Here is a 9,332-nt window from a genome sequence, read left to right as displayed (position 1 = left end):
GGCTGGGTTTAACCTTTCCCAGGCCAATGCGGGGCAGCTGCCCCATCACACACATCTATCAAACATTGGCACCTGGTTGCTTTTTTACTGGATTGAGCAGCACTTGTGCTTTCCACTTGTAGGACCCTGCAGCCTTTCAGTGGTGAAAGAAATAAGGTTTGGTACAGTAAGACAGAACAGACAACAAGCCCAAAGCTACTGCTGCTGCCATCTCTCTCCACAGTGAAGTCTGTGGGAGTCAGTAGGAGCAATGGCACAGCAAAGTAACTTGCAGCATATGTGTCCACTTTAAACTTCCTCTGGAAGGGTAATTTCAGTGTGCCCTGGAATGTGGGAAATGGTCCCTGAGGGGTGCAAAGGGCTAGCAGTGTGGCATAGGTGTACAGATTAGTTCAGAGGGCCTTCACCTAAACATTGGGTAACCAGTAGCACCCTGCCCCCATAAGGTCTGCCACAACCCCAGTCCTGAATCTCAAGGCAACTCTGCATCCCTCCCCCCTTACAACAGCCTCTTACTGCATCTAGAATGAGAACAGACATTGGTAACATTACACATCTCCCTTTCGCATGACTCAGGCCTGCTCTTTCTCTCACACGGGCGGTGCACTTGCATGTTGGTAGGCGAACAGCTGCTGTATTTTCAACAGTTTTGATCTGTTCTCACTTAAACTGTGGCAGTGGGAACAGTGTGCAGCACAGAAACTTTTCACATTAGCTGTTCCAATGCATTGTGCTTATAACGCAAATCTTTAGACCCATGTTAAAAACTCATCAGATCAATTTATTTTTCTGGTGATGGGCCAATCCATAAAAGAACCTGGCTAGGCAGGTCAAATTCCCGTCAGGTGGCAAATGTATGGATACGTGCTGGAGTTAGGAGTATGTCACTGCCTTCTCTGGCTCTTTAAGGCAAGCTGGGCTCAGTCTGGCTCATGGCCCATCCTTACCTATGAGCAAGCCACGTAGGGGCAATTAGCAATTCCAGCTGAGTAAACTGGAATTCAGACCATAGCTGCAGAGGATGACAGCAACTGAGGAAAGATTGCAGAGGAGACAGGTCTCCCGGGGGAAGAGATGTTCTGGAGTAAGGTTTAACTGACAGGAAGCCATGCAGGAAGAGCTCTACAGAAACAGGTTAGGCCCCTCCAAGTGTGGCCTTGAAGTAGGGCCAATAACGATTATGTCTATGCAGTCCATGGCAGTGAGTATCCCACTCTAGGTCAACAGGCTTGGGCTTGTGACAGCCCCAGTGTGTTGGGTCAGGTGGGAAGGCTTGCTGCAGAGCTGTACCCCAGGGAACTACAGCAGAGCTTGAAAAGGTAGGGAGGGGTGTTGGCTTGAAGACTGGCTTGTACTTCTGTTTGAAACTTTGTCACCCGGGAAGGGATTGGGCTTTCAGGTCTCTTGGCTGGAGGGCTCAGCCTTTCGAAGATGCTAGATGGGGGGTCAGAAAAAGGTAAAGGCTGGGAAAGGGCATTGAAGAGCTGAGGGAGGGCTCCGTAGGAGGTGCCAGAGACAAGGCCCTCAGGGAGTGCTGTGACCAGAATCTCCGGGTGCCTTTAAGGTAAGGATGTGCTGTTACAGGGTTCCTTTTGTTTCATTTTCCCAAAACGGGGGAGGGGGGAAAGTTCCATTTTTCAAATGGTTTTGAAAAAAACCTTTTCTTTGTCAGGGGGATGGGAAGAAGTGTAGCTAATATCTTTCCTTTAGGGAAAATAGCTACTCACTGAAGAAGAGAGAATCACAGTGAAGAGAGATAATCACCTCTGAAATCCTGCTGCTAGCACTTCTACTACAGTGAGCCTTTAATTAGGACCTGGTTTAAAGCTCTTTCAGTTTCTTAAGGATTCATTTAGGAGAGGTCAGGAGCAGGCAGAGAAGGCGGGCGGATGGGCAGTGGGTTGCTGGATGTACTGGAGGCTTATGCAACCAAAGCTTATTTAAAAGGAAATTCCCCCCTCCCATTCTCTCAAATGGGGGTGGAAGAGAAATGGAGGAAAATGCTTTTTCCTTATCTCCTTTCAGTTTTACAATGAGCAGACATATATGTTGGGAAACTGGTGCAGAGCTGTATTGATGTCCACAAGGCCCGAGTGCCAAGTCATAATACGCTTTTGGAAAAACAATGCCTTGTCACTGTAAGCATGGTTACTGACATTGTGCACAACCCCTAGTGGACTGAGCATTGATGTGGGACTCAGGAATCCTGGGTGCTACCCCTGACTCAGCCCGTGGCCTACGGGATGACTTTGGGGAAGTTATTTAATCTCTCTGGCCCTCAGCTTCCCTATCTGTAAAAAAGGATAATGATAGGGACCTCCTTGTTAAAGTGCTTTGTCATTTAAGCTATGTCTAGACTGCAGACTTCTTTCTGAAGAAGCTTTTTTTGGAAGAGGGGTCTCTGCCCATGAAAGCTTATGCTCCAACACTTCGGTTAGTCTATAAGGTGCCACAGGACTCCTCGTCGCCTTTTTTGAAAGAGATCTTCCAAAAAAACTTCTTCCAAAAGAGCATGTCCACACTACAAAAGCGCATTGAAAAAGCGATCTGCTTTTTTGAAATATAGCGATCACACTGAATGGATGCTTTCTTGCATTTCAGCTGTGGTTATTATGGATGGAGTGGCCACCAGGGCACCTGTGTTTTTTCTTCCTTCCTCTTCTTTCGAAAGAACTCCCTCTTCCCCATCCACACACACCTTTTTCAGAAAGAGCTCTTTTGCAAAAAGGCTTCTTCCTTGTAGAATAAGGATTACCAATGTTGGAAAAACCTCTTTGTTCTTTTGATTTTCTTTTGGAAGAATGTGATTGCAGTGTGGACGTAATTGAATTTTTTTGGAAAAATGGCTGTTTTTTCCAAAAAAACCCCCTCTGTAGTGTAGACATACCCATACTGACATAAAGTGGTACAGAAGAACTTTATTATTATTTAGTCATACCAGAGACAAAGAAAGAGCTTCCAACTTTAACTTCAAGGCTTTCTGGTAGTCTTTTGAAGGAATTTGGATACGGTACTTAGAAGTCAGATGGTATGATCCCGCTAGGCACTTGGGTCCTTCTGAACAGCATTGAAGGCCTTCACTAATGTCAATGGCAGTTCAGGGGACTGATGAGCACCTTTCACAAGTGGCTCATAGGTAACTTCAGTGATTCCTTCAGGAATGTTCTTTGATTAATTGTTTGCCATTCAGTTATTTTGCTTTGCATGGCACCCGTCTACACTGCATTTCAGGAAGTAACTGGGCCTCGTCTTCTGGCACAGTGAAGGTAAATGTTCCTGTGTCTAATAGATGCCCACATTTCTAAGTGAACGCTTAAAGATTAACTTTTAAAGTAAGTAGTACACCTCATTCATAGAATCATAGAGTTATAGAAAACTAGAATTGGAAGGGACCTCGAGAGGTCATCGAGTCCAGTTCCCCCAGTACCACCTAGACCACCCCTGATAGATGTCTGTCTAAACTGCTCTTAAATATCTCTAGAGATGGAGATTCCACAACCTCCTTAGGCAACTTATTCCAGTGTTTAACCACCCTGACAGTTAGGAAGTTTTTCCTCAAGTCCAACCTAAACCTCCTTTGCTGCAGTTTAAGCCCATTGCTTCTTGTCCTGTCTTCAGAAGCCAAGAAAAACAATTTTCTCCCTCCTCCTTGTGACACCCTTTTACAGCCGCTCCCCAAGTTAAGAACCAACACGTAGTCCGTAACTCGAAATGTTCATAACTCAGATCCCATAGAGTTACATGGTGACTGCGCTGTTCGTAAGCACGGATCACCGTTCATAACTTGGATCTGCATTTACGACCGCTTTAGTCATACGTGCAGATGGTTGTAAGTGGAGGTGGTTGTAACTTGGGGAGCTGCTGTAGATACCTGAAAACTGCTATCATGTCCCCTCTCAGTCTTCTCCTTTCCAGACTAAACAAGACCAATTCTTTCAGTCTTCCTTCATAGGTCATGTTCTCTAATCCTGTCATCATTCTTGTTGCTCTTCTCTGGAACTTCTCCAATTTCTCCACATCTTTCTTGAAATGTGGTGCCCAGAACTGGAAACAATACTCCAACTGAGGCCTAAGCAACCCAGAGTAAAATGGAAGAATGACTTCTCATGTCTTGCTCACAACACTCCTGTTAATGAATTCAAAGAGATGATTGGCTCACTCCTACATACAGGGAAACAATAAGAAGGGATATCAATGTGTCATGCTGTGGGGGGTACTGCTATTTATGATGTGATCATCATCAAAGCTATACAACTTTATATGCTTGGAAAGTGTAAGCAGTGCTAAGTGATGCAGGTATATTACCAATATTGTAAGTGCTATAACAACTTCATTCTGTAGCAAATGAATCTCTGTGAAACAAAGGGGTGTAATATGATTGTACAGGCCTGTCTGCAGGCTCATCAGCTGAGGATGGAAAAATGAAATTGAGCTACTGGTCTTTTCTCATCCCTTTTGTTAGGGCTTACTTTGATTCTGGCTTTTGAGTGTGTTTTGGAAATAATCAGCTCAAATTACTGAGTGATAATTGCCTGAGGCCTTTGCAGCTTCAGCCAGCCAGGAGAGAAGACTCATGCTTCCTGAGGATTCTGAAGTCACCCACTAAAGCAACCTGATCCTGCCTAAGGCTGGGTCTGCACTAGAGACTTTTGTAAGTATAGTAATGTTGCCTACAAGAGTGTTTTTTAAATACTTCTATACTAGCACGGCCACTAGTCTAGATGCACGTACACAGGCAAAAGTAATTTTTTTGATGGTATAACTTATTTAATTTGATAACTGGTATAGCTGTATCTTCAAAAGCAGCCTTCTGCTGGTTAGGGCTTGGGGGGAGCAATACCTGTGACCTCTTGGTTTCTCTTTGAGCATTCCCCTCAAGTGACAGGCCTACATCTGCATGTATGTGAGTGGAATCCTGGGATTACCCCACATGTGACTGCACCACATTTGACAGCCCCCTGTTTCCCAACGGTATTATTGTCCAACAGAGGTTGGCCCGCACGCTAGCCCCTGAAGAGGATTCTGTAGTCTGCTGTGAGTGAAGTGACAGAGAATAGTGTGTTCAAACCAGTATGTTTGTTTAGCCATAGGCACATCACCTACAGAGAGAAGAGGGTACAACAACACTAGCCCCTAGACAGCTCACCTAACCCTTATTCTTTCCTTGCTTGTGTAGGTGGGTTCCACTTGTCCCTTTCTGGGGCTATGTCTAGACTGCAGGCTTCTTTCAGAAGAAGCTTTTCCAGAAGAGATCTTCTGAAAAAACTTCTTCCAAAAGAAAGCATCCACACTGCCAAAGCACATCAAGAAAACCATCTGCTTTTTCAAAAGATAGCGTCCACACTGAATGGACACTATCTTGCATGTAAGCTGTGATTACTATGGACGGAATGGCCACCAAGGCATCGGTGCTTTTTCCTCTTTCCTCTTCATGCTAAAGACCTCCCTTTTCCCCGTCCACACATACCTTCCCAAAAGAACTCTTTGGCTGCGTCTAGACTGGCATGATTTTGCGGAAATACTTTTAACGGAAAAGTTTTTCTGCAAAAGTATTTTCCGTTAAAAGTATTTCTGCAAAAGCGCGTCTAGATTGGCACGGATGCTTTTGCGCAAAAACATCCGTGGCCAGTCTAGACGTGATTCTGTGCAAGGAAGCCCCGATCGCCATTTTAGCCATCGGGGCTTTTTTCTGCAAAACAGTTCTTCCCTGTCTACACTGGCCCTCTTGCGCAAGTATTCTTGCTCAAGAGGGCTTTTTCCCGAGTGGGAGCGTGAAAGTATTTGCACAAGAAGCATTGATTTTGTACATTACAAAGTCAGTGCTCTTGCACAAATTCAAGCGGCCAGTGCAGACAGCTGGCAAGTCTAGACGCACCCTTTTGGAAAAGGGCTTCTTCCTTGTAGAAAGAAGATTATCAATGTTGGAAAACCCCCTCTATTCTTTCAATTTTTTTCAAAAGAACACGATTGCAGTGTGGATGTAAGTGAAATTTTTTCGGAAAAATGGTTGTGTGGTCATACCCTAAGTCTGCATCTCTGTAGAGCTGTTCTTGCTCCCCGTGTCTGAGTACACAGGATTTTTTTTATCCATTTAAAGTTCTTTGGCCTGAATTGGGTCCCCAAACTTCAATCCAAACTAATCCAGTATTGTATTTAAACTGAACAGTGTGGGTAACAGTTCGGCGCACTCGCCCTTCACCCCTTCCGCCAGCCCCCGTTCGTTGGCCGCTCCTACACTCTCCCCCTCATGCCTGCCTTGCTCGCCCGTACCTTCCTGCTCCAGGCGGCCCCCCCATCTGGCATCCCCCGTGGCTCTTAAGTGCCGCGCTTCCGGGTCGCCCTCCCCCGTGACGTGCCCGGGTGCGTCCGTGACGTAGGTGTCCCCTTCGGGTGCAGGTTGATGCCGCAGCGCGCTGCCGTGCAGCTGCGCGCCTGGCGTGGCTTGGCCCGCCGTGCCGTTTTCCTCCCCCCCTTCCTCGTCCTGCGCTAGTGGGGGGTGACAGGGTTGCTCCACCTCGTCACAGTCAGACTATAAATAGAGGCAGAGATTCTCTGGGGTTTCTCTTGGTTCTTCCCTAAAAAATGTCACATTAATTGACAAGATCTATGGTCACATGGATTAGTGGGAAAATGTGCCTTATCTCATTCTCCACTGTGTGGATGAGAGCAATTCAGTCCCCTCCCTCCTATGTCTAGTTCAGTCTTTGGCTTCTATGCCAACAGAGATTACTTTGTGGATTTTTTTAATAGTATGCTCTCCTATACATGAGGAACTGAGCGATGACCAACCAATTGCTATTTGCTGGTATCAATTAATCTAAAAAGCGGATGACATGCCCACTTTTAAAAAGTGTAATCCAGATGATCCAGGAAATTGCGAGCCTCGTAGCCTGGCATTGATCTTAGGCAAAATCAGGCTAAAGCTGATATGGGACACAGTAGAGAATTAAAGGATCAGAGTTTAATTAATGTCCACTAACATAATTGACAAGACCACTATTCCATACAATGAACTTGATATATTTTTTAATGACTTTACACATTTGGTAAGGATGACATAATATTCTCAGACTTCCCAATGGCATTTGATTTAGTCTTATATAACACTCTGATTAAAAATGAACATTATATAAAATCTATGTAGCCCATATTAAACGTAACTACAAAAATTAATTTTAACTAGGGCATTGTCATCCAATGGGGTTGTTTTTTGTGGGGTCCTACATAGACCTTTTCTTGTGTAAGTCAGTATCTTTATCAATGATCTGGAAGAAAATACAAAATCCCTGTGAGTGAACTTTAAAGATGACACACATATCAGTGGAGACTACTGAGGCTTGCTCATCTGAACAGTATTTTTAATACAGCTAAATGCAAGCTCGTATGCCTAGGAACAAAGAATGTAGGTCACACTTACAAGAGGGAGGGCTGTATTGTGGAAGGTATTTAGAGGTCATAAACTCAGGGTATGTCTACACTGCAGAGTTTTCCCAGAAAAACGGCTGTTTTTCCGGAAAAACTACACCTACGTCCACACTGCAATTGTGTTCTTTTGACAGAGAGTCGAAAGAACACAGGCGTTTTTCTGACAGCGGTAAACCTCTTTCTACAAGGAAGAAGCCTTTTTTCAAAAGAGCTCTTTTGGGAAAAGGTGTGTGTGGACAGGGAAGAGGCCTCCAGGAAGAAGTATAGATAGCTTTTTCGATGGCTTTTGCAGTGTGGATGCTCTTTCAGAAGAAGTTTTTTCGGAAGATCTCTTCCTCAAAAGCTTCTTCCGAAAGAAGCCTGCAGTCTAGACGTAGCCTTTGTGTGATGCTAAGGGTATATGTACACTGCCCAGTTCGTCCAGGCTTTTACTGGGAGTGCAGATTCCAGGGGAGGGTGGAGGGAGAAACCCTCTGACCTAGGCTTGAGGGATTTTTATGTCTGGCTATCTTACACAGACTAGAACCCAGATTTTGCTTTAATATAGGTTGGAATCCACCCCCTTTGCATGAGAAGACGGACAATGTTACTTGAGTGCTGGTAGTTCTCCGATGCCTTCCTACAATTTCCTCTGAAGGACAAATGAGTTTTCTCCTGGAATTGATGCATTTGATTTAGAAAGACTCCTAGAGCTTTTCTGTACAAAGACCCATGAGAGATACACCCATGCAGGTAAGTGCAAAACCAGTGAGGAGACAGTAACATAGGTGCAGCTTTGTAGTAGGTATGCTCATATCCAGGCCAGGCTAATCCAGGTGTGCGTATCCCAGTGCCATAGCTTATGAGAGTTCCTGCAATCATTGGCTCTCTAAGCCAGGGAATATCAAAGGAGAGTATGCAGGTGGCATTACCTCTCTATATGGCGCTGGGGGGATCGTTACTGGAACACTGTCCATTCTCAGGTCCACAGTTCAAAAAGGATATTGAAAAGTTAGAAAAAGTTTAGAAACAAAAGCTGTTACAGTGATTCAAGGTCTGGAAAAACCTGCTCTACATAAAGGTATGTCTACACTACCTAATGTTGTTGACCAACTTATGCTGACACCCAAAAATCAACAAAACAAAAATTGCGAGAGGGTGTTCACACTTGCTCGCTTTGTCAACAGATCATTTCCACACTGGGGGCACCATCACTGGCAGTGTGAGCAGTGCACTGTGGGTATGTATTCCACAGTGCAGTGTTGTGGGAAGGTAGAGCTGATACTGGGATTCCTTCTAATTCTCCCACAGCATCCTCAGCTACTGGGAGCAGCATCCTGAGTAGCTCTGTGAGCTCTCCATGCTGAGAAATGTCAAACCAGCACAGCAGTCTCTCTAGCCCTCCCCCTGCAGCAGCAGTCTGCCTGTCACTGTGTTCCTAGAGCAGGGCAGAACAGGAGCATTCTAATGATTTGCTCTTTGTTCGTTCCCCAAATAGAGCAACTCACTCAGCTGTCAGTTTCTGGAGCTCTGGAAGAGTAGGGAATGCATTCCTGCAGGGCAGCAGAGACTGAAACACTGAGCACAGCCATCAGGGCAAGCAGGCATTGTGGGATACTGGTGAAAGCCAGTTCTGTTGACAAAAAAAAACCAGCAGAGGCCACATTGGTTCTTTGTCAATAATAAAGGGAGGGTAAAAGAAAAGTCTCTGTGGGGTGGAAGTTTTTTGTTGCCAAAACTGGGTGTTTTTCTTGACAAAAGATGCATTGCAGCGTGAATGCTCTTGCTGTTTTGTTGACAAAAGGCAGTTTTTGGTAAATGTTATGTGCACTGAGGCATGTGCGGATGTACATCACCAGTAGAAATGCATGCAGCCAGTTGTGGGTGCTCTGCTAATTATCTGGGCATGTATTCAAATCTCTCCTGGG

General features: G+C 45.1%; 1 long non-coding RNA gene across 1 annotated transcript; it reads left to right on the top strand.

Moving 5' to 3' along the window:
• Nucleotides 1–941: 941 nt before the first annotated feature.
• LOC142826811 (uncharacterized) lies at nucleotides 942–8,674 on the top strand. Its single transcript, XR_012901066.2, has 3 exons — nucleotides 942–1,134; nucleotides 4,463–4,651; nucleotides 7,973–8,674. It is a non-coding gene; the product is annotated as an uncharacterized LOC142826811 (long non-coding RNA).
• Nucleotides 8,675–9,332: the final 658 nt, after the last annotated feature.

Source organism: Pelodiscus sinensis, chromosome 1, assembly GCF_052426305.1.
Source record: "Pelodiscus sinensis isolate ZL-2025 chromosome 1, ASM5242630v1, whole genome shotgun sequence".
Lineage (NCBI taxonomy): Eukaryota > Metazoa > Chordata > Testudines > Trionychidae > Pelodiscus > Pelodiscus sinensis.
The sequence above is the reverse complement of the archived record's forward strand: the minus strand, read 5'-3'. Positions and strand labels throughout refer to the sequence as shown.